Here is a 25,499-nt window from a genome sequence, read left to right as displayed (position 1 = left end):
GGATCAGTATTCTAAAGTGAAGATCATGGTAACCCACTATTAATTACTCAAGTGTTACTACATCCTTCTGAAGGAATGACTAATTACTTGGATCAGTATTCTAAAGTGAAGATCATGGTAACCCACTATTAATTACTCAAGTGTTACTACATCCTTCTGAAGGAATGACTAATTACTTGGATCAGTATTCTAAAGTGAAGATCATGGTAACCCACTATTAATTACTCAAGTGTTACTACATCCTTCTGAAGGAATTACTAATTACTTGGATCAGTATTCTAAAGTGAAGATCATGGTAACCCACTATTAATTACTCAAGTGTTACTACATCCTTCTGAAGGAATTACTAATTACTTGGATCAGTATTCTAAAGTGAAGATCATGGTAACCCACTATTAATTACTCAAGTGTTACTACATCCTTCTGAAGGAATTATTTAAAAGTACACTATTTAAAATTTCACCAAAAACCTCAAAAGCATGAAATTACTTTAGTGTTTGGCATGGAACAAACAACTTTTATAAGCATTTATTCACTTTACAATTATTTATTTAGTGTCAGGTCCCATTTTTCTTTATTGTAACAGCTTCACATAAACATCAAACCATGTTATGCCTGAACTGGGGGGGAAAAGAAAATGCATTTTTTTGGATTCTAGCATATTTAATCTCTGTAATGCCTTTTAATGTCTTTCAGAAGACGACCTAGAGGGCCATCTTTGTTCTTGTATCCCAGCCAGTAAGTCCACTCAATAAAACACAAATGTTCTTTAAGAAGCTTCTCTGTCCTATTTCCTCTAAGTCGCCAAATTTGGCTTTTGTAGGTTAACCAGGCTCTCTCAATATTTTGTGTGTGTCCTCCATGGGTTGGATCAACAAAGCATCTGCTGTGGTTTACTGAGTAGTGACTGTAACCAAGATTCGATAAAGCTCTGTAGGATCTCCACTCATCACTTAAAATGGTTGACCCTTGGCGAACATGTCGTCTAATTATGGGAAGCAGGTGATTTCTGGAGCGCCGCTCTACAAGCCGCAAAACTGGCCGTCTTCTTTGTCCCTTTATGGCCAGCATGCCAAAGACCCACTTCTTTCTCTTCCATGTCTGTCCAGCTCTTCCTTGTCCATACTACAATTACAAAAACAATTTCAATAACTTGCCTTCCAATGTACACTTACTAAAAGAAGTATATGAGATATCAGATCAGATGAATATGTAAAGACACATTTGCTTTTAACTATTTTATTGTAATATCAGTATGGTTATTTTGATGGTATCCTTTAGACAACTGTTGATAAGTAACTTTGAAACTACATATCAACTCAACGTCAACTAACAGTCATTGGAGTATAAGTTGTATGTTTGCTAAATATCTGCTAACACTTTATTTTAATGGTTCCCCAACAGACATTCTACTGACTTTAAGTAACTTTGCGAATGTGTCAACTTATTCTACCAACCCTTAACCTTAACCTTAGTCTACTAATACTCTAATGAGAGTTAGTTGATATGTAGTTGCAAAGTTGCCAATAGACTAAGGGGACCATCAATATAAAATGTAATCTAATATCTAATAAAAATAAAACACACATTGCATTTTTTGATTCAAGTATTACAACTGATCTTAAACTCTCAGAAAAAAATAACATTAACCTCACAGGAAAAACAAACAAAAAAACACTTAAACACTCCTAACCACTGTAGTAAGACACTGTGCAGATCTTAAATAAATAATGCCACAATATGAAATAATCAATTATAAATTAAGTGGATTTAATATGGTATTCATTATGTGTTATAAATGATCATATTCTTAAAAGTTATAACCACAAATGCGTAAATATTATAATGTATTATAATTGTTGTTATGATTATTTATGAGATGATACAACATATTATATGGTTTTTTATAATGCATAATGCATTAAATAAAATGCCTTAAGAATAACCTTATAATGTATTACAAATACAGGCTTCATAGAAAGAGTTACTATTGTTAATATGATGAATACTAGACTCAAATTAATAATGTTCTTGAGCAAAATAAACAAGATAACGTAGTACATTTTATGTTCCATATCTAGATTTAATTGTATAAAATTGTATTTGTGTAAAAATGTAGTTGTGTACTAAGTTATCGTAAATTTATTACAAGTACTGTATGCTTAACTTTAGAATACACATAATTTATTATATATTTTATTATTGTTTTTATGCCAACAGGGTAAAAAATAATCATATTGTTTCCCTTTGAAATGTATCAGCTGGGCAACTATACGACTGCTCCTGTGATAACAGCTAATTTAATACAGTTGTCTACAACAATCATCCCATAGTCAATTTATTGTGGGCTACATTAATTATTTATAAATTAATTTATCAATTCACTAATGTATCTATATAATGCATTTCATATTACTTTTAAATGTTAATTAAAAATAAAACACAGCCTAAATATATTCTGATATTAAGTATGAACTGTTGGACTGGAGTCCTACTAGAAGAGATCCAATAGCAGTGTTACATTAAATGACATGGAATCACAAACTATGAGACATTTGATCATTTCGAGTTGGAGTGACTGTCAGACATGTCGCAAAAAGTGAGTTTTGATTGAATCATTTTTGGATCAGTGCTTTCATGAGATGTAAACTGTTTTAGACGATACAGTTTAGTTCAGAACAGGTTCATCCAGTTCAATAAAAATAACCAATGTAAAAGGGATGATTTATTGGCGCATCAAATATCACTATTTACATTTGATATAGATACTGTATTTCAGTTGTTCCACCTTACATGTTTTCACTTAAAAAAAATAGTTACAAAAAGGATATCCCACCTTCCTTTTATGGCGGATGTTGCTTTCATCTATCACAATAAATTCCCTTCTTCCACCCATGCGTTGTCCTGTCTTCCTTTTGAACATCTTCAAGGCTTTCCTGCAGACTAATCTCAGTTTACGGGTCATTTTAGTAAGGGTGGCGGAGCTTCCAGCAATGCCATCCTGGACCATGTCGACTTGGCGTAAACGCAATCCTTGACTGAATCTGCAACATTGAAATATTTATGTGAAGAAAAAAAAAAGACAAGTGATGTTTCTTAATGTTAAAAGGCAAGAATAGGTTATTTAATATGTTATTACACCTACCTGTATATAAAAGTCATCCAATTTTGTAAACTTGTCTTGGTCTTGTCGAATATTGATCCTGACCTGCATGATTTTGTCACTTTTTCATTGTGTGCTCTTTGTTGACATACCCTAATACCAAAAATAAATAAATTAATTAATTTAAATAAATAAAAAGTACAGTAACACATTTAATTTTGATTTGAACCAGGCAATCAGACATAAAAAAGTGTGTGTGTATTTACCATTGGTATCCATCTTTGGTTTGCGTCTTCCTCAATTTCATTTTTTTTTTACATATTCTGCATTTCTTCGTTGAAGCCATTAGCCTGTTTTTTTGAAGCCATTTAGTTAATTTTCTGTTTCCTTTTACACCCTTGTGCTGACAGAGCGTTAAAATCTTTCTCGCAAGTCCCATTGTTGGACTGTTGCTTCTCCTATAAAGACATACGAACCGGAAGAGAGGCCAAAGCGCTCAGAAGGCGCCCTTTTCCCCCACGTGATTTAGAACGCGACCACAAACAAGAGTTCTCTCATCTTAAAAGATGGATTTCATAACTGGTAATAAAAACAAAGGAAAATCTAAAAACATAATTAAAATGTTAAATGATTTGAGAATGACTGGTGTAAGGCCAGTGATTAATTTTATAACATATTGGGACAACGTAACTGAAGGGGAGGAATCATTCACGGCGGTAGAGTTCATCTGTGTGGACGGAAGTTGCTTTCACAAGACGTTGGATCAACGGCGACCTGATTCTGAATCTGCAGAAAGTTCAGGAGAAAGCATGGCTGATCGAAGGATTCCACGTAAAAGGGTACCACCCAATCGCCTTGTTGAGGAAAATGATGCTAATGATGCCGGTAAGTTATCTATTTTAAATTCTAGGCATATAATGCGATTAGCACTATAGGTGTGTTGTATGTTAGGCCTAGCATCACTGTAAAGCTGTATCAGTCAATTAGTAATCGGCGAGGCAATGATGTTTATTAACAAAGCTGGTTAAATAGTTTAATTACAAATACATAATTTAAGCAATTAAGGTAATTAATTGTCAGGGCGGAGTTGAGGGGGGATGCGGAGATCCCCCTTGCTGAAAAAAATAAAACATCCCCTCTGTAATAACGTTGTTTATGGCATAAAACCTATCATGTAAATTAAATATAAATTTTCTCAACGTATAATAATTTTAAAACTAAATAACGACAACTGGCCAATCAGAGCGCATTATTAACCAGCTGTGCTAGAGCACGTCCGTGTTCGTTATTTTTCGCAAAAATGTTTCAAGTGCAACTTCTAATTAACTTAATAAGGTATGATATTTCTTTGATTTGAGTTTAAAGACTTCCCCTGACATAGTTATCGTGTAGTACTTTTGTGTGAATGTTGGACGAGGGACGATACTGAGAGAGAGAGAGAGAGAGAGATGAGGGTCGCCTTCATTCAGAAATGATCACCCTGTACTGATTCAGGTCAGGATAGCTGACATTATCTTTTGGCATACAGACACAGATTGTGCGCATGTGTGTGTGTGTGTGCGCGCGTGTGCTCGCGTGCTTTGGTTTAACCTACACTGTAAGGACCAAATGTCCCTAAAAAAAAAAATAATAATAATAATACTTTACAACTTTTGACAAGCTAATGATTAGCTAATAGTGAACTACTACTTTCAACTGCGTGCAGTTATTACTTACTAATTCATTAATCAAAGTTTATTGTTAGTTAACAGTAATACTAGAATATTCATATTGCTTCACTTGTTCCTCTGTAGTTATTCTGTGAGCTTGGGTCACTTACTCTAATGAATGAAATGAACATAGACATATTGAAATATGCTTGATCTGTGACCAAGTTTAAGGGAAAGGGAAGTGGTGTGTGGCCAAGTATGGTGACCCATACTCAGAATTTGTGCTCTGCATTTGACCCATCCAAGTGTACACTCAGTAGTGAACATACACCCGGAGCAGTGGGCAGCCAATGCTGCAGCGCCCGGGGAGCAGTTGGGGGTTCGGTGCCTTGCTCAAGGGTCTCACCTCAGTCGTGGTATTGAGGGTGGAGAGAGTGTTGGTTATTCACTCCAACCACCTACAATCCCTGCTGGACCTGAGACTCGAACCCACAACCTTCAGGTTATAAGTCCAACTCTCTATCATTAGGCCACGACTGCCCCACGACTTAAGCTATTAAGCATAGGCCTATATTGTAGTTTCAGTATAGATATTTAGATGGATGGATAGTTACAGTGCAACAGTGTTTAAAGTGTTTTTTTTTATTTTTTATATTCCATCAGGAGCATCAGCAACAGCACCAACTCAGCAGGTGTCCCTTCAAAAAATGAAGGACGAAAATGCTTTTTTAAAAGCTAAAATTAAATTCTTAGAGGACAAATGTAAGGACATCGAAAGTGAGAGAGATTTCCTGCGTAGCAGTCTGACCAATGGTAAATAGTTTTATCTCTATAATCAACTATATTTTACAACCAGTTATACGTTATACTTAGTAATGTGTACTAAAAAAAATAGTTAAGTTTTTACTGTGGAAAATTATAACATATCTTGGCATAAAATGGAGCAGCGTACTGTAGTCTGAGGCCTATCTGTTGTTGTTGTGTTCCAAATATGGAAGAAATTAAATGTGATCTAAATATGATTTGGTTTGTATTCCTTATCAGCCTTGTCAGCAAAGGAAGACATGGGAGCTTCTTGCAAACCCAAATATGATGATGCTGTGTCACAGTCTTCCAGTACAGAAGATGACCTTCTTAAAGAAAAGAAAAAGAAGACAAAGAGTAGAGGAAAAGTTGAGAGGAAAAAAAAACATTGCAAAGTTGACTCATCGTCCTCCTCTGAATCAACCTCATTCTCATCTCAATCCTCTTCATCCCCTGCACCCCGAAAATCCAGCAAAAATAAGGATAAAGCCAAGAAAAGGAATATGAACAAAAAGCAGAAATGCACAAGAGGTATGTATTTTAAAAGTCCTTACAGTAATCTTTCTGTACAGTTGCCCATACATCTATGTTTCATTTTATTTATTTGTTTATTTAGCAACACGTTACAATGGAATGGGACAGGCTGATACTTTTCTGGATTAAACTTAAAATAAACAGGAAAAGAAAAAATAAAGAAAGAAAAATGTGGAAACATTTGATGTTTGACTAAACAAACATTTTTTAGTTTAAGAAAGCCACTTGTCACAAATCGGTGGCTTTAGTGATGAAGTACACGACGAATGAACAAAGGAGGCTTAATTAAATTCACCAAAAGAAAACTAAGGAGATCACAGGAGGATACTGTAACAACCACTTTACTTAGACAATACCAGACAAATGAACTAACAGGGTTCCCGCAGATTCTTAAAAAGTCAAAAAAATTATTCATTTTGATTTTAAAAATTTAAGGCCATAAAAAGTCAGAAAAGTCTTATCTTTGATTATGAGAGGTCTTAGACATATCTAAATTAAATCATATTAAAACTATCTAATTATCATTATATGATTTTATTATTCATTCTTTGTGAATTGCTTGTTTACGTGACAATTCAAGGAATTCACATACTCCTGCACGGGAAAGGAAGACAGGAGTGGGTGGGTCTGGGATTGGGGGGATTAGGGGGTGTGCCCGAAGTGCAAATCCGTATTCAGAAAGGCACAGAAAACAAATTACAATTGCTAACGGTTGCCTTTTACATTACAGTACATAAAAGTTCAGTTACCACATAAACAGAGTAAGGAGAGATGACTGATGACTGATTTGCAGATCCTGAGCACCACTGACAAATATCTAATCTTGTAAATCTTGTGATCTTGTGCCCAACCCTAGTTTAAATATACAATCACATTGAATTTTAGACCCTAAAAATGCAAGCACTGAAAATACAATGCATTAAAATTAGATTAGATTAGATTCAACTTTATTGTCATTTATGCAGAGTACAAGTACAGAGCTAATGAAATGCAGTTAGCATCTAACCAGAAATGCAAGAATATAGTGTTTTATATACATATAAGTGCAGAGTAAGTGAAGATATGATTTACAGAATGTACAGTGGAATTGCTATATACAGTATTGAGCAGAGTATATACAGAATATAAATAGGAATGCAATGTAGGGATTGTATGTACATTATGAACAGAGCAATGTAGATTATATAGATTACAGATTATATATACACATTATGAACAGCAGAAACGTGAGAACAGTGGTAATAAATAAATACAGCTGGATGAGTGTGCAAAATATTGATAGAACAATGTATTCTATGCAAAATAGCAGTAGTGCAATATTTTATAGAAATAGTTTACTGTGCTTTGTATAGTAACAACTTTATACAGTTTATAGTGTAATGACTTTAACACTATAAAATGCAAGCACTGTTAATGCAATGGATTATTATTTATAATTTATTTATAATTATTAGTGCAATTCAATTGTATTTATTTTTTTCAAATACATTTCTGATTTAATTTCTGTTATATGCTGTCAACCTATCACTACAAATTGGGTAATCTGAGAAATCAGAGCTGGGTAGGCTCTCGAAAAGGAGGAGTTTAGAGGGTCAGAATCTTCTAAGAGAAGAGAGATGATACTGCAATGAAAATTTTATGAAAATAGTTTTTTGACCTTGAATGCATGTAAACCTTACCTTCAAAACAACTTAATCGCTATTTAAATAGCATAATAGAGGCACTTTAAAATGATTATTATTATTGTTATTATTATGGCCCTTAGACCCTAATTTTCCAAGATAAACTCCTAGCTTTCGACCTACAACCACCAAATTCGGCAAAGACCTTTTGGCTGTAATTCCTTGTAGCAGATTTCCGACTTCCATTCATTTATAAAACAGGCATCCCATTAGCATAACACACTAATGGTTTATTCTCTGTTCTTTGTCAGTCTTTCTTCCAGAGCAAGCCATTAAGAGATACAAGAAGGTCTTGGGCTATTTGAAAGGTGGAACAACAAAAACACAGGCGTACTTCAAATGTGGCGTGGATAGAAAGACAGTTGTGGATACTGCTGCAATTGCAGAGCTCGAAGCATGTGACATCGAGGCCTACAAAAATTTGCGTGGCACCTTCCAAAGAGGACAGAAACTGTCTGATTTTACAGAGCGGTGCAGAGAATTATGCAGACAGGAGCCACTGCAAAGCACCATTGAAGAAAAAAAGAAAGCTGGCATGCTTATTGACTTTTGTGAGAGACAAAAATAATCTGTAGAACCTGTGTTTATGCGTGTGTATGTGTGTTTCTTTGTATGATATTTACCATTCCATGCATGTTCTAGCTCAGTGACTACACACACACAGCCACTTTAACTTTTTCTTGTTCCATACCTCTTGTTTAAATTCAGCCATCATAAATATGGTCATGTGTCTATACACACTGTTACTTTAGCTGTTGCTTGTTCCATGCTTCTGGTTAAGCATTGTTCTTGTTTTATAGTCATGATGAATAAATATCATGTGCAACCAAACACTAAAGTAATTTCATGCTTTTGAGGTTTTTGGTGAAATTTTAAATAGTGTACTTTTAAATAATTCCTTCAGAAGGATGTAGTAACACTTGAGTAATTAATAGTGGGTTACCATGATCTTCACTTTAGAATACTGATCCAAGTAATTAGTAATTCCTTCAGAAGGATGTAGTAACACTTGAGTAATTAATAGTGGGTTACCATGATCTTCACTTTAGAATACTGATCCAAGTAATTAGTCATTCCTTCAGAAGGATGTAGTAACACTTGAGTAATTAATAGTGGGTTACCATGATTCTTATAGTAGTTATTAATGAAAAGGTAATTCTAGAATCTTATAACCATTCTCAAGATACACACACATACACACGTCATGGCCTAATGGTTCGATTCGGTCTTGTAACCCAAAGGCTCCATGTTCGAGTCTTGGTACCAGCAGGGATTGTTGGTGGGAGGGAGTGAATGACCAACGCTCTGTTCCACCCTCAATACCACGACTGAGGTGAGACCCTTGAGCAGGACACTGGCCCACCAACTGGTACACACATATTATGTATGTGTATATATATATATATTTATGCATATTTGCAGTATACATTAAATAATAAAATCATTGTATATGGAATTTGGATGACTGATGAATCACACTGTCTTCACATGATACACGTGTTTGCATATTATACGCATTTTGTCATGCATATGATATGTGCACAATGCGTTTCATATGCATGTAAAATATATAGCACGTCAATAGTAATAGCACATCGGGTACAAGTCTGCTATTAGGCTACGGATAATGTAAACAGTCTTGCGAATTTGTTTATAGTAGGAGTTAAAATGTTAATGTACTGCTAGTCATTTGTCCTGCATTACTTATTGTTTAGTTTTGCATGAATTATGAAACTTTCTCATTAGTTCTCTGGGAAGAACGAAAAAAATAGTAGTTATTGATTAGTTAATAGTAAACTACTAGTGTCATCTGTGTGCTATTACTTACTAATTCGTTAATCAGAGTTTCTTGTTAGTTAACAGTAGCTACTAGATTGTTAATATTGTGTTACTCATTTGTTCTTGTGTAGTTATTGATTAATGACGGATCAGTATTCTAAAGTGTTACCATTATGTCATGTGAGTTAAGCATGTGAAACGTTAGTGAATAACTTTACCATATCTTTCTGAAGACAAAGAAGGGCAAACAATTTGAACTGATACAAAATATTTAATGATTAACCAATGTGACTTCAAAACATAAATGATTTTGTTGTGTGTGTGTTTACAACTATTTACATTTAACACTAAACTGATTAAAAAATACCATAACTAGAAATTAACGTTAATTTTATGTGTGCACTATTTACACGTGTGTGTGTGTGTGTGTGTGTGTGTGAGGTGTTTTTATGTGGACAGACAACATTTATGACAAGGCCAGTCAGTGTCTGACACTTCCTCCACTTCTGCACACTCCAAGTGGAACCACAAATGGCACAGATCACACTGGACCCATTCGTCAATGGCCTCCACTCCTGAGCCAGGTGGGACCACTCGACGGCAGAGAGCGCAGTGTTCTCCATCATCAGTCGGAGGAGGTGTCTGCTTCTTTTGCCTTTTGGCCTCCTGGGCTTGTCTCTTTTCCTCCTTCTTCTTTGCCATCTCTTCCTTGCGCTTTCTCTTCTTTTCTTCCTTCTCTTTCTCCTCAGTTTCTTTTTCGACCAGCAGGTCGAAATACTCATCGCTGGTGATGACACGGGCTGGCAAGGGAATGCGACGCCTCACCTTCTCCTTCCTCTCCAGGGCTGGACTGATGAGGACGTTAGCCAGACTCTCCGGGATTACACCTGCTGCCACCAGGTCATTTTTGTGAACTATTCTGTTACAGGTGGGGCAAGGTGTTTGAGTGATGGATGGTGTGGTGGGAGCGACGGATGGAGTGGCAGCAGGGCTAGATGGTGTGGCTGACGGAGTGGTAGCAGGGCTGGATGGTGTGGCGTCACTTCCATCTGCAGATGGGAGCACTCTCACCACCTAAGAAAATAAAACGTATGTAAAACTCATTAATACACTTGAAAAGGAATGCAAGTAGCTAGAGGGTGAGTTATCATTGTATTAATGTCAAAATTACCTGGGCTGTGTCCACAGCAGCCCTGGACAGAGGAAAGATGCCAGCCTTGCGGAATCCAGCCTTGACATTTTGGGCTGTGACAGCAGTGGGGTACACATGTTTGAGGACAGCTGAAAACTGCTTCTTCCCCACAACGATGTCCCCTCGCACCAGACCCATCCTGGAAGCCATGGTGGAGAAAGCAGTCTTCATTGGGTTGAAAACCGCAATATCCAGGGGCTGTAGTATGTGTGTGGTGTGGGCAGGTAGGCAGAGAATTTCTACATTGTTTTCTCTGCAGAACATGATTACATCTCTGGAAACATGTGTCTCATGTTGGTCCATGATTAAAATAAGTGGTCTCTCCTCAGGAGCATACCTGATAAAATGGTGGAGCCATTTCAGGAAGAGCTCCGAGTCCATGTAACCCTTCTCCTGGATGCCATAGAGGGCGTTGGGGGGCCCATCCAGCCTATAGGCGTTACTTGGGAGGCATTCACATTCACACAGCAGTGGACCGTGATGTGCTCCCTTGTTGTCTGCTGCTGCTGGTAAATGTGTTTCCTCCCAGTCTGGCACAGGACCTTCTCCCTGGACCGAGGCTTGTCTCCAAAGCCAGTTTCATCACAGTTGTAGAGGAGATGTGGCTTGTCCTCCAAACTGTGCTTCTCATAAAGGGCCTCGTATAGTTTGAAGAACCCTTCAATGGCCTCTGGTGTAGCACCATGGACTCTGGCTCTGTCCAGGGAATCTGCCGTCCTTGAGGCCAATTCTGGATGGCGGGCCTTAAACCTGGACCACCACACATCACTTGCCCCCTTCTCCAGGTTTACAGTGGTGGTCTCTGTTCTACCACCCTCCTTAATGATCCCAGTAGCCAGCACCTTGACAAGGGATCTTGTGACTGGGAAGCCATGGTCCGCCATCCAGAATATAAAAGAAAGAAGAGCCTCTTCCTCTCCAGGTGTCAGGGCCGAATTAGGATGAGGGTTGTGGACATATTTGTTTTTTTTATAGTCCTGTAGAGTGGTGTGGGGAATGCCAAATTGTTTTGCTGTTGCCCTTAAACTTGCTCCTGCCTTTACTTCCTCAACTGCCTCCTGTAACTTCTCCTTTGAGTATTGTTTTTTCTTTCTTTTGTTGTAACTGTAGACTTTCCTTTGAAATATGATATTATGTTAATCATGTAATGTTAATTTAACCTTAACTTCAAGTGATTGTTTATAAAATTATGTTCACAAAGTATTTTAATTATATTAGTTAACTTGATGTGTGAAATCTTATTTAATAACTTGAATGTCTGAATATCATATCCTTGTGTGTAACTTTGTTAACGTTAAATAACTTTTGGCAATGAAATGACACAATCAATTGAGTTTTAACTAAGTTCGTTTAATTTATTAAAGCATGACAATTAAAAATGTAAAAAAAAAAAAAATTAATGTAAGTTAACGCTAACTTAATTGATCTTTTATGATTATAAACATCACTGCACGCAGGATGATGGGCAAACAGCGCCTGCTGCACGTCTCAGGCGGAGGGTGGCGCCAAGTGGTCATCGCCCACAATTGACGTTTAAATATTCCCATTTCAAAGCATTTATTCAACAAAAGGTCATTTATTTAACAATTTGTGATAACATAACATTTATTTCATAAAGATTATAGTGCTGTGAGAAGCATCAATTAAATAGAAATGCACATTTTCGCTGCTCTAGTTGTCTCCCCACCCAAGCGGCAGTCTCACGTTTAGCTTGCCCACCATCCATTTTCAAGCGCAGGGGGCGCACCTAGCAAACTTACTGAAATCTCACGAGAACAAATGGTGGGAGGGTCTCTGTCGTGTTCCGGGGTGAAAGAGGGAGAAATGAAGATGACACGTGTATATATATATTATGTATGAACCGGAAGTATTTATTCAGCGATCGGCGGTAAAAGTTCATCTGTACGGAACATGGTTAGTGTACGTTAACGTTATGATTTTGCAGTCATGTATACTCACGTATGCTGTGAACTACAAAAGGATGTACTTTGTACCATTAAAAAAAAGGATATTTTATATCTGAGAAACTAATTGTTATTGTTTAGGACGATATTAAATCTATTTGTGAACATTAACATTCTTAGATGCGTAGCATTCATCATGTTGTCGTTTGGGGAAAACCCAACTAAACGCGTTCAGGTTTGGCACAATAACACGCCAACTAATGCAAAAAATAAGCATTTACTTACTTATCAGATCGATCGATGTATTCTGGACTCTGTAACTCTCCTCTCATTCTGAGGTAAATCCAGCCTTTACTCAGCACGTCTTCTTCCAGAAACTAACACCAGCAGAGATGAACGGAGTCTCGTGACTGTGTGTTTGTTGTTGGGCGTCTCCAAGCGCGCGCGCGTCACGTGGTTATTTGCATGTGAACACGAGGGGGCGGGATCTCATTAGAAATAATGAGTTAGACTGGACAGACTGAACATCGTGTCGGTTTCATACTGATTACTTTATCACAGAACATTTGTTTTCGGCAACACTTACTTCAGTTGAAAGCAGACACTCCAGGCTTTCTATAGATATAACTCTCATGTTTCTGTGTTGAGTATTTGCTGAGTTACACTTCATTTTAGTGACACATTACTATAAACATATCGCGGAGAAGTAGAAGACAGAGAGCGCATCCTGTTTGTTTTCTTTTTTCCCCAAAACCACAAAGTTTTGTTGTAATCGTGAGTGTACTGAAAAAAAAAGTAGACACTTAACAGTTTCGATTGATGTATAACACTTATTTGTGTGACCAAAATCAACAGAGGATTTTTAGTGTCTTTTGCAATTATCGTAAAAAAAAACGAGTTCGTATCGCCGGCGATAAATTTCCCATCCAGGTTTGATTCAACCAGAAATCTGCCATTTTCACCACAACGTTTAAATTAGCATGCTTAGCACGTAGCATACATGTGTTCTTTCATTTCTATCCAGGCTTTCACAAAGTTAACAGTCATTGTAGCCTGTTGTAGAACATGATGAAGAGTACACCCTTAGCAGAAAACCAGCCCCAAAGCATGTTTCCACCTCCATGCTTGACTGTAGGGATAGTGTTCTTGGAGTCATAGTCAGCATTTCAGAGTTGATGCCTAAGAGCTCAATTTTGGTCTCATCTGACCACAGCCCTTTCTCTTAAGCCTTCTTTAAATCATTCATATGTTCATTGCCAAACTTCAGACGGGCCTGTACACGTGCCTTCTTAAGTAGGGGGACCTTGCAAGCGCTGCAGGATTTCAGTCCTTTGCAGTGTAGTGTGTTACCAATGGTTTGCGGGGTGAATGTAGTCCCAAATGCCTTTAGATTATTAACAAACTCCTTCTGTGTTGTTCTGGGCTGATCCTTCACCTTTCTCATGATCATCCTTACTCCATGAGGTGACATCTTGCATGGAGCTGATTGATGGTTATTTTGTATTTCTTCCATTTCTGAATAATCACACTAACAGTGGTCTCCTCCTGACCAACCTTCTTGCTGATGGTCTTATAGCCCATTCCAGCCTTGTGCAGGTCTATAGTTTTGTCCCTGATGTCCTTTGACAGCTCTTTGGTGTTGCCCATGGTGGTGGAGTGGATTGGAATGGAAGATACAGATTAGAGATGCGCAGATGAGCTCAAACATCACCCGAATATTCAGATCTGTTTTACAGTTCAACCAAGCTCAGTTTGCCCACCCCCTTCTATTGTTTCCTGTCTTAAAGAACTTAAAACCTGGATGTCAGATAACTTTTTACAACTAAATGCAGACACAACTGAAATCCTGCTGGTTGGCCCGAAATCACAGAGCTCCTCCCAGCATGATATTTTCATAGACATCTATGGTGTCCAAATTAGGCCCTCAACAACTGTGCGAAATTTGGGAGTGTTGTTTAACTCTGCGCTATGCTTTGATTCACATATTGTTGCGAAATATTGTTTGGATACGTGCCTCACTTAATTGTGGAGATGCTGAACCTATTATTCATGCTTTTATAACCTCTAGATTGGATTACTGTAACTCGCTTACCTGCCAGAGTTATTAATCGTCTCTAAATGGAAAAATGATGGGGGTTGCTCACAGCAATACTGTTGCACGCTCACGTTGGACTTGGTTATCAAGTGACAACTGGGAGTCTGGCCTCGGTTTTATAGACCAGATGTCACTTTGTTGGCAAAAATCTGGAAGTGAGTTAGCATTTTAGCACTTCCAGTTCCATCGTCCCAGAGTCGATGGGTTTTTGTAATGGGATTTTGGTTAAATCCCTTAACAGTTTTGAACATAGACATTAAAGAGCACTATCCAAACTTACATTTTTTTCATTCATTAACGAAAACATTTTGTAACATGATTTTTATGTACCATTTCCATGGTAATACAATCTGGCTGCAGCTGTGTCAGCACTAGACAACGGTGTGCCTGCTCTTCAAGAGCATGATTACCTGTAAGACAATTTGGTTAAGTTCTCAGATTGACATTGTTTAAGCTTGTCTATGTTAGCTGGTTAATAGGTTAATAGTTGGGTGGGCACAGCCCACGGGGAGCCCACGATGTGAAAAGTGCAGTAGCAGTAGTTAAATGTGCATTGCATCTGTGTACATCCCTCCTGTTTACTGCTCACTGCCACTGACAGCCCTTGTGATGAAAAAGCAGTATTTTCAGGGTTTCTCTACGAAGTTTAATGAATACTTTGAAGGGAATACAACTCATCAATATGTTCTCTAAATGTAAATTTATATGGAACAAACATAGCAACACTTAAAAGTTTACAACACTTCAAAAAAAGATTTGTAGTGATCTCCATTACTTTAATGTTTTTATTAAAACTTTTTATTTATGATTTTTATATTTCTACAGAACATCCCCATCCCCAACATTCAGACCCCTTACAAATGAGGAAAAAAAAGGAAGGAAACATTTGTACATCAAATCACAAGAGCGTTACATCAATGTTACATTAATATTATACACTAGTTGACCAATCTTAAATCACATAACTAAATAGTTTGTAATACTTTTCCACCTTTGCAAAAAAAAAAAAATGCATCTTCATTTGTAGACATGCAGTCATTTTTTCGATCATATAAACCTGTTTCAGTCTGAGTCCACTGAACCAAACTTGGAGAACTTTCTTCCTTCCTTCCAATGTACAGTTATCTTCTTCTTTTTTAATCTATCTATAGTACATATCTTTTTTCTTCATTGTAAATTTCTTTAGGCAATGCTCTCAATAAACACACCACTGGATCTAGAGTTTTTTTTATATATTTTTCAAAAATTCTAGAATCTTTGGGTAATCCCAAAAAAAGTGAGTATGGTCTCCTATTTTACCACATTTTCTCCAACACAATGCTACAGATGGTTCTTTTACATACGTAGAAATCACATAAGGTGTATAAAAATATCAAATTCTTTCCATAGGTGACTATGAATTCCTTTATGACATCCCTCACACAAATCATCCCATACATCATCTTCGATTATAGTATTTAGTTCAAGTCCTCATTTTCCTTTAATGTCTCCTGTGTTTTGTATAATATTAGTTATTAGCCTTTTGTATAAATGAGAAAGATGTCTTTTAGTTGGAAATAGTTTTTCTGCAATATTAATTAGTTGATGTTAGTTCATGGGTAGTTAATAATGAGTTAGTTATGTTGGGCCCTCTCAAGTAAAATCATGTCAAAATCAACTCTAACAAGCCATTGATGTTAGTTAGTGGGTAGTTAACTAAGTGAACTAACATCAACTAATGGCTTGTTAAAGCTGATTTTGACATGACTTTACTTGAGAGGGCCCAACATAACTCACTCATTATTAACTACCCATGAACTAACATCAACTAATGGCTTGTTAAAGCTGATTTTGACATGATTTTAAAAGGGTCTCTTAAAACTAAGTGTAATCAACCATCAATGAGCATACGCAGATGCTACATAGTTAATAATAATAATAAACCTGACTGACCTTCAAACCATTTAATGCTGTTTTTCGCTGGTTAAACATCACTCGTAGGGCCTCTAGTGGTTGATTTGTGAATTATTCTCATGGATGGGACATCCAACCACTTTTCCTTTCACATTTTCACTTTTCCTTTCACATTTCCAACTTTTTTAATATTATATATTATATCCTATATATGCAATATATTTTCCATTTGAGTTCTGTCAGCATTGGAACAGAAAGTGAAGAACACATCAACAAGGACCTCTGACAAAAAACATTTTAATGTTTCATTTTAACATATAGCAACTAATGGTAAACTGTAAAAGAGTTCTAAATGCAGAACATGCATATGAGTTAGAGGATACATGGTTATTGCCTTCCAACACCACAGTTGGTCATGTGTCATACAGTTATCATAGGAACAACAGAGTAAAATGAATAAATGAACAAAAATATAACTCATTAGTAATTTGATTATATAATGCTTAAATTAATTGATTATAAAAACAAGTACATATTTGTTCTCTGGAAGCTGGGCTAAATGAGTAAACACTGTCTCTGCATTGATCAGAAATCTCTCACTAAATATTAAACTGGATATTCAGCCAGGAAACCAATCCATATTCACACAAAGCATTTCCTGAACGGCCTCTTGTAGTTTCTTCTTCCCAAAACAACAAGATTTCCCATCGTGCCTGCCTCCAGTCAGTTTTATTGCTGTTCACAATGCACATTGTTTCAAAGCAGCTTTCCAGAAATTAATGACGTTAATCTTGTGAGGACAATTAAGTGTAAGAAACAAATTAATATGTATATGAATAATTTCATTCAAATTGTCAGTAATTAAAGGTTGATTTTGCTTGTTGAGTCTGCAGGTGAGCTCATATTGCAGCTGAGGCAGTGAGTGCAGTCCGTTCAGAGGATCACACAGCATTTCTTTACTGCAGGTGCTTTCAGGGCCACACGGGCAACTTCATGAAACACTTGTGTAAGGCTTTCCAGCTCCGAGACTGAGCATTCCAAGTACTTCACCGCTTTAATTTTTTTAGCCTTTTTTTCTCCCTCAGTCTTGGTGATGGGTTTGAGTTTTTCCCTTTTCAGCTCTTTAATGGTGTTCTTGTTGTCTCTGAGTTCAACATCAATCCCAACTAGAACTTTTGGAATGTTAGGGTAAAGCTGCTTGATCTCTCGAAACCAGTCCTTTTCCTCGATCTTGTAAAACTCTTTTGGCGCCACAACAGAAAAAAAGATGACGAACACATCTGTGTCAGGGTACTGTATTTTAAGTTTTTTTTCTTCCATTTTTGCTAAACTCCAGAGGTCCAGTTTCACGTTCTTCCCATCAACCTCTACATCTTTTACAAAATAATCAAACACATTGGGGATTTGCTTGTCTGTCGGAAGCCCAGTGATGTATAAGTTCAGAAGAGTTTTCATATCGACGTCCCCGATGACCACACACTTTATGTGCATTATGTCCGGCTTCTGTGTTTTCTTCGCACTTATCTTTAACTGTAAATGAATAAAAAAAAAGATGCTCCAACCAGGACAATCCAGCCTCAAAAATAACAGTGATTCCACACAAAAAAATAGGTGCAAAGACGATTAAGGAGAAATATCACTCAGAGTGCAGGTCACTGACTTACTGCTTTACAACACATTTGCTGCTGCTCCATTTAAACAAACAGCCCCCACCCACAGACAGATGTTAAATGACGTCAACACACAATGGTACATTCTGTTTCACTTCTCTAGCAGAAAAACAACAGGCACCACCCAAAACTATCAGATGTCCACCACCCAAAACTATCAGATGTCCATGGGGTCCAAATTGTTACGCTGAGTCATGATCTGATAAGGAGAGTAAATATTTAGCTTATCTATATGAATATGTTTATGCACAAGGGAGATCTGTTAATTTAGTTTTGTGGGTAACCATTGTGCTGGAGACTAGAGCGTGTGCTTCAGTCAGTGACTACATTTACATGGACATCAGTAATCTAACTATTTACTTTATTCTGAACAAGACAATATTATGATTAAGGTGTTTACATGAGTTGCTTTTAGAATAATCCTTTCATGTTCCTGTTTTACATGTTATAGTACATAGATCGATTAATGGCATTCGTCATTACGTAACCACGCGACGCAATCCGACATCCAACCCAGAATTTCACGTGTAAACATATAGTTAGTCTTTGTGATGATGCCATGTACAGTTTTGGGTGTTTAATTTTTTATTTTCTGAAAGCTTCAAGTGTAATTAATTAATAGACGACGGCGGTGTTGAAGCTCTTTTATTTGCCGTCAAATGGTTGACCAATGCCATGTGTGTATCCTGTCGCGAAATGTGGCGAAAAGACCTACACGACGGTCATAGTGTGATTAAGGTGTTTACATGTCTGTACTGCACTTCAATAATGCGACTAAAATAGGAATACTCCACGTCTTAATTCGATTTGTGTTTACTTCGATTATGACTTTAGCTGGATTAAGGTAATCAAAAATCTGTTTACATGGTAGACTCTTAATCAGAGTATTGTCTTAATCGCATTAAAATCGGAGTATTGATGTCCATGTAAACGTAGTCAGTGATGCTGATGTTCTGCTGCTTTATTTAAAGACAGTATCTGTGGAGTTGCTGATACAGTGATGCTCTCTGTGTTAAGTACTTCAGTACATATATGTGTGCTGTAGCTAACAATGAACAATGATTTGAGTTAAGGTCATGTTTTTAGTCATTTTAATATTACACATTAAGTGTTTGCAGTTTTATCCTAAAAAACAATTCCTTCTCAGTGGACGCAAAGTGAATAAGTTCACAGTACATCACGAGTAAATTACAGTTATTTAAAAGGCACAATTTTGTACAGTCCATCAAAGAATACTTCAGAATGACCATGGCACTCTTGTGAATTAAAAAGCCTTTATTATCAAATGGTTACATCTACAAGTCTAAAAACTCTCCAACGCGTTTCGGCACATGCCTTCTTACGGGAGAGCAAACACCAAACTTAGCACAGGTGAAAGCAGTATTATTCATTAGGTCATCTGATCAGTCATGTGACCAACATTCACAAAAGAGCATATTTTCACACTCAAAAAGTACATCAGATTTTAATACTCAAAGATATCACATAAAATATCCACACACAAAAAAGGAGCAGGAACAGACTGGAACTCTGATGAACATTTCAGGTGAACATCTTACAGTAAATGAGATAAACGTCTTGTCAAAAGGATTGTGCTTTGCTCCTAAGTCTACATCAAGTGAGTTTGATACAAAAATAGACCTGTTTCGATTCTATAGAACTCTACATTTAAAAGTGTGGTATAAACTGAATCCTAGTCTAAGTTTTAATTCAAGTGAGAGTAAGAACGTCACCACAGTAACAGGTACTTATTTTAAACCTAAATCAGTTTATTGTCCATTGGCTCCGAATGCCGACCCTTTGCGCATTAGTTAAATCAATGCGATTTTTAGCATTTCATTCCTTTATTATTTCACTTTGAGCGATGACTTTTATTTTGTACGTAAGGCTGTTTGTTAAGGTCAGAATCAGATCTGATAGTTTGCTAGCAGATGACTAATTTATTGCTTGTTCAGCTTGTCCGTAGTCCTCGATGTCAGAGAAGACGGATCTGTTACCCGTGATGTGAACTGCTCAGAAGTGTTTTGCATTTTGTTTTCATTTTCTATATTTCTTCAGTTAGAGATTTGTATGGGAGAATAGAAGCCGATTAAAACAAATCCATTTCAAAGCTAGCAAAAAAATGCTTGTGTGGAAAACTAATGTTTACAAGATGCTTAATGTGCTAATTCATGTAAAGGATGTTATAATATTTAGTGAAATGAGTTTTTTTTTTTTTTTTAAATCAATCCTTTCTGTTTCTTTCATCCTGAATGTGCCTTTTATACCAAAGAATAAAGAACGCTACATAAAGTCTGATGCCTTAGATCCAGTCTGATTTTAGGAGGTGTCTGCTGTGATATATTAATGCAGTCAGTACCGTTTCTAGGCATAGGCGATGAACACACGTACTGGCACTACATTTTAGCAGGGTTGTGATAAAGAGTGGCGTGGTCACCCTGAAATACGATTGCTGCTCCCACTGGATCCCCTAACATCATTGGGCTAGAGTACTGTCAATCTGACGATGGTGGCATATAATAGAGACTTCAAACCTCCACACAAAAAAATAGGTGCAAAGTCGAAAAAGGTGAAATATCACTCAATCATGACAGAGTGCAGGTCACTGACTTACTGCTTTACAACACATTTCCTGCTGTTCCATTTAAACAAACAGCCCCCACCCACAGACAGATGTTAAATGATGTCAACACACAATGGTACATTCTGTTTCACTTCTCTAGCAGAAAAACAACAGCCACCACCCAAAACTATCAGATGTCCATGGGGTCCAGATTCAGAAAGCAACCATGTACTACACAATGTTCATTCTGAAATGAGGGTTTGTTTCACTAGTGAGAATATCGCATGTAAAAAAACAATGCCGTTAAAACGTAACAGTCAGATTTACCAAATCAAACAAGTTAATTTGACTGAAATATTAGTGAAGGTCTATAGAAAAAAAAGTTATGCGGAGTCATGAACTGATAAGGAGAGTAAATATTTAACTGAACTGTATTATGTTTATGCACAAGGGAGATCTGTTAATTTAGTTTTAGTAACCATTGTGCTGGAGACTAGAGCGTGTGCTTCAGTCAGTGATGAGCCACAAATGCTGATGTTCTGCTGCTTTATTTAAAGACAGTAACTGTGGAGTTGTTGATACAGTGATGGTCTCTGTGTCAAGTACTTCAGAACATACCCAGTTAACAGGGAATGTTCTCGGAACTTTGGCTAATGTTCTCTAAAGGTTATCAAAAACGTTTTGCAATAATGTTAGTAGACCGTTTCCTTAACGTTATCTGCAATTAATAAATGTTCTAAAAACATTAGGATAAAAATGTTATAATTGGATTGTTAGTGGAACGTTCTAAAAACGTTAGCATAAAAACAGCTTCTGCGGGATGTCTGAAGAAACTTAAGAAAATTTAAGAGTGGGTATAATGTAAAACAGTAACTGAAATAATACCTCATTATCAGTTAACATTTTTGGTATTTCAGTGTAAACTGAACAAGGAACATTCTTAGAACTAGCATCATTTGCTACGCTTGGTATATGTTAAGGTATGGTGTTGTAGAGACAAGTGCACGATCCAGGAGTTTAACAAAAAGTCTTCTTCTTTATTAAATAGCATCAACACGTGAACACATAGAGCTAACTGAAGAACAGACAAACACAGAGGGAAAACTGAGGAGTTTTAAAGGGGCTGGAACAAGCGAGAAAACAAGATAATTGAATCAAACACAGGTGACGGGGATGATAGATAATTAACTAATGACAGGTGGAACCAAAAACGGAAGGCTGGAGCAGGGCCAGGACAGGACAGGGAAGCCTCCAGGGCGGATCAGGAGACATGGGAGGCCATGGCGGGACTGGAGATTCAGGACGCCATGGCGGGACTCGGGACGTCATGGCGGATCAGGGAGCCTGGACGGCCATGGCGGATCGGAGAGCTTTGTGGCCTTGGCCCTTGGCCACACAGACTGAGACTATATGCCCCCCCAAAAAAATTTATTTGGGAACGTTCCCCTCTGGCGGCCATACTGGAGGAGCAGGTTCATGGGAACGCTCAGGAGGAGAGGGCTCTTGGGGGCGCTCTGGAGGAGCGGGCTCTAGGGGGCGCTCTGGCAGCGCGGACACTTGAGGGTCGGGAACGGCACTCCTGGCCGTGGCTTGAGAAATGGATTCTCGGGATTCGGGATCGGCACTCCTGGCCGTGGCTTGAGAACTGGATTCTCGGGATTCGGGATCGGCCCTCCTGGCCGTGGCTTGAGAACTGGATTCTCGGGATTGGCCCTCCTGGCCGTGGCTTGAGAACTGGATTCGGGATCGGCACTCCTGGCCGTGGCTTGAGAACTGGATTCTCGGGATCGGCCCTCCTGGCCGTGGCTTGAGAACTGGATTCTCGGGATTGGCCCTCCTGGCCGTGGCTTGAGAACTGGATTTGGGATCGGCACTCCTGGCCGTGACTTGAGAACTGGATTCTCGGGATTCGGGATCGGCACTCCTGGCCGTGACGTGAGAACTGGATTCTCGGGATTCGGGATCGACACTCCTGGCCGTGACTTGAGAACTGGATTGTCGGGGGCGCTCTTGCAGCGCGGAGCTGGACGGAACCAGCGGAGACGAAGGTGAGCTGGGCGGAACCAGCAAAGACGAAGGAGGTTACTTGCGAGGAGCAGGCACGGGAGGGCACATGCGAGGAGCAGACATTAGCGGGAACTCAGGTGGGCTGGAGCGGATCATCATCGCCGTCCTGGGCGGCGGGACCATCATCGCCGCCAACGTTCATCGCCGGTTGCGGCGGTTTGCTCATCGCCGCGGGCGGAATATTCTTCGCCGTGGGTAAGGCTCCAGCTCGGGGTCGGAGGCTCTCCAGACACCGGATCATTGCCTCTTCCCAATCGAGGTCGGAGGTGTCTGGGAGCTCTCGCTGTTGGTGGAGATTGAGCCTGAGCCGGAGCAGCATCTTCAGGGTTTCCCCATTTAGCGAGCTGGCGAGGGTGAGCGGCGCAAACGCAACCACAAAGCAAACTGGGTGAATGATGGCGTAAGCCAGATAAAAAAACTGAGCCAATTCGCCCATCTTCTGTTCTGGTCTGTTCTTCTGTTACGGTATGGTGTTGTAGAGTCAAGTGCAAGATCCAGGAGTTTAACAAAAAGTCGTCTTCTTTATTAAATAGCATCAACACGTGAATACATAGAGCTAACTCAAGAACAGACAAACACAGAGGGAAAACTGAGGACTTTTAAAGGGGCTGGAACAAGTGAGAAAACAAGATAATTGAATCAAACACAGGTGACGGGGATGATAGATAATTAACTAATGACAGGTGGAACCAAAAATGGGCAAAAGGAAAACTCAACAGAAACAGATGTTACAGTATATTTATGCAATTGATTATGTACAATTGTCTGCGGTTTCCTACGTTATCAATTGCTAATGTTTTCTCCATCAGAGCGTGATTCATCTTATGTTGCTCAAATATGGTTCTCTGACAAATAGACCTTACCCCGCACAACATCTGTCATTATTTCAGCACATTAGCCATTCATTGCTACTGTAGTTACAGCTAACAGGGAATGTTCTCGTAACTTTGGCTAACGTTCTCTAAAGGTTCTCTCAAAGTTATCAAAACCGTTCTTGCAGTAACGTTAGTAGAACGTTTTGTTAATGTTATCTGCCCTTGTTAAACTTACTAAAATCATTAGCATAAAATCATTATCATTGCCTTGTTAGTGGAACGTTTTAAAAATATTATTAAAAATGTGTTGTAGCGTTTGAATGCAATCAAGATGTTCGATCAGGTTTTAGGTATCGTAAACTTTCCCTCCTCCTTTGTTGTAACGAAATTAATGTACAAAAAAAACAATCCTTTAACACTTTGCATTCAGAAAGAAACATGCTATCTACTCTTTCTGTCTTTCTGCCAATGTAAACAAAACAAAACCAATGATGTGGACATTTTCTAAAACACTTCATTCGCTACTGTTTAGAATGGCCCACAGTGGCCTGATTTTCTCAGATTTGTCTCTCCCCGTTTTACTGGCAGTTGACAGACAATGTTTCTCCGTAAGCCAGGACTGAATATAGAGGTAAGGGTCAAACGTGGAGAGGGGGGCCATTAAGGTCAATGAAAAGTACAACAGAAAGGCTGCTGGCTTGAAGGCATCTGTGGCAGTGGCATTGTGGGCAGAGTCTCTTTCACACTCAGAAGAACTTTGTTTCAGAACCCAGTAGATCTGTGAAGTCATTTAGAGGTCACAGAAGTTGGCAGACCGTCTCCAAAGTGTGCACGGCACGTCAAGCACTTTTGCCATTAGATGCAATGACTTTCTGTCTGCTGCGAGCACTGCACAACAAGCCTGCTGCTGTTCCAGAAATCTCTCAATCATTTTGAAAGTAGACCCCCATCTCGTCACTACATCATGAATGAGTGATTTTTCAGGAATGTTCAGGGGTGCTTGATTCTTCTTTCCTTTCTTCTCCAGCTGCAAGAGAATCCCTTTACAAGATGCCTGCATGCTCGTATAGCTGAGTCCACTCTTTGAATTTTGAGCCCTTTGGCTATAGCTAGATTTAGGCTATGGCCAAAACAGCCAAGCCAAACAAAGGGTAACCTAACCCTTGAAATGCTTTTTTCATGTAGGCTGCATTATCTGTTGTGACGCTAGACAAATGGTCCCTTGTGATGCTCCACCCCTGCAGAATGTTTTCAGAGAATTCCAAGCCTGCTGCTGTTCCAGAAATCTCTCAATCATTTTGAAAGTAGACCCCCATCTCGTCACTACATCATGAATGAGTGATTTTTCAGGAATGTTCAGGGGTGCTTGATTCTTCTTTCCTTTCTTCTCCAGCTGCAAGAGAATCCCTTTACAAGATGCCTGCATGCTCGTATAGCTGAGTCCACTCTTTGAATTTTGAGCCCTTTGGCTATAGCTAGATTTAGGTTATGTCCAAAACAGCCAAGCCAAACAAAGGGTAACCCTTGAAATCCTTTTTTCATGTAGGCTGCATTATCTGTTGTGATGCTAGACAAATGGTCCCTTGTGATGCTCCACCCCTGCAGAATGTTTTCAGAGAATTCCAAGATGTTGTCAGCTGTGTGGTCCTCTGGAAAAAAAAACAGCTTTGAGGCAGAAGAACATTTAGTTAAGAACATTCTGCTATCTTCATTAATTTCAAAAACCAATGTTTCTCCATAACTTGAAAA

The 25,499-nt window shown here is 38.3% G+C and overlaps 1 protein-coding gene across 1 annotated transcript in view; it reads right to left on the bottom strand.

Annotated features, from left to right (window-relative positions):
* Nucleotides 1–25,499, bottom strand: part of LOC306854330 (NACHT, LRR and PYD domains-containing protein 12-like) — a 217,474-nt gene that overhangs the window by 3,728 nt on the left and 188,247 nt on the right. The gene's annotated exons all lie outside the window — the stretch shown is intronic.

This window comes from Barbus barbus (genome assembly GCF_936440315.1).
Source record: "Barbus barbus genome assembly, chromosome: 3".
Classification (NCBI taxonomy): Eukaryota; Metazoa; Chordata; class Actinopteri; order Cypriniformes; family Cyprinidae; genus Barbus; species Barbus barbus.
This window is presented reverse-complemented; position numbering and strand designations above follow the sequence as displayed.